Source organism: Neophocaena asiaeorientalis, unplaced genomic scaffold (assembly GCF_003031525.2).
Source record: "Neophocaena asiaeorientalis asiaeorientalis breed wild unplaced genomic scaffold, Neophocaena_asiaeorientalis_V1.1 scaffold108, whole genome shotgun sequence".
Classification (NCBI taxonomy): domain Eukaryota; kingdom Metazoa; phylum Chordata; class Mammalia; order Artiodactyla; family Phocoenidae; genus Neophocaena; species Neophocaena asiaeorientalis.
Window position 1 is genome coordinate 2,852,858 of NW_020173770.1, and position 1,162 is coordinate 2,854,019.

Below are 1,162 nucleotides of genomic sequence, written 5' to 3' on the forward strand. Positions count from 1 at the left end.
ATTATAGCCCTACAGCCTCATGCTAAGAAGGTTAAATATATTTTTGCTTTAAAAAGATTGTGGTGAATTCAGTCAAAAGAGGTGTAGATGGTCAGGTGGGAGTGTATCACCCATCGGCAGACTCCTGCCCAGCCAGAGGCTAAGAAGTGGGTTCCAGCTCTATGGCTTGCAGGCATACCCTGATGGCTAGGTGCACAGCACAGGTGATGGGTTGCGCACAGCAGGGCAGGTGCACAGCACAGGTGATGGGTTGCCTTCTAAGAACAGGTGGATGGAACGAGTTCATGGCCTCATGAGAGGACAGTGGGTGACCTGGAATATTTTAAAAGACGCCAGATGGATTCGACCTACTTCGCCAGTAGGATATTCTCCCGGAAAATCACTTTGAGAATCTTTGGGGCTTGACAGAGCACTGACAGAGTTCTGAAATAATCACCTTTCACGTCTTGATGGAACCAGAGCCAAAAGAAGCAGAATTCTCTTAGTGTAATTTACAAAGCAGCAGCTCTTTGGACAGGAGGATACATCCTTTATGAAACTAGCAGAGATTAACCATCTTCTTACCCATTACTTTTTAACAATCTGTCTTAGAAATAACATTTTTCATTCAAGAAACATGCACTAAATACCTGTGATGTGATTAATGCCTTGCTAAGCCAGGTACCTGCCCCCGCAGAGATCACAACTGAACAGTTAAGACAGACATTCAAAAAGCAGTCACTAATTCCGTGTGAAATCCATTCTTAGTCACAAAACTGTGTTCATTCTTTGAAAGGTCAGTTCTCCATAACCTCCCTCCGCCAAATCCTACTAAAGTCAAAATTACTCTAATAAATCAACTTAGTGTGAAACTGAACGTATTAAAAATATGATTACCCACAGCGGAACTGTTCTAAATTCTTTGAAGCTAAAAACATTTATGTTCTTTGGAAGTTTGAATTTTATATCAGATTTTGATAATAGGGTTGAGTAACAGAGGAAACAGATGAGGGTAACAAATTTGCCCTCACATCCTGTATCAGTACAAAAGATTCTGTAGCTGGTGAAGACTGTGTTTACTCATCTCAGCATTGGAGCAGAGCTTGGTTTCTTTAGAGGACAAACTGTCTTAATCCTTATATCATAAATGGTCTTTGAGGAACCATTTAAGACATGGGAAAAT

The 1,162-nt window shown here is 41.0% G+C and overlaps 1 long non-coding RNA gene across 1 annotated transcript; it reads left to right on the top strand.

The window, feature by feature from the left end:
- Positions 1-6: 6 nt before the first annotated feature.
- Positions 7-881, top strand: LOC112403834 (uncharacterized). Its single transcript, XR_003003992.1, has 2 exons — positions 7-190; positions 230-881. It is a non-coding gene; the product is annotated as an uncharacterized LOC112403834 (long non-coding RNA).
- The last annotated feature ends 281 nt before the right edge of the window (positions 882-1,162 follow it).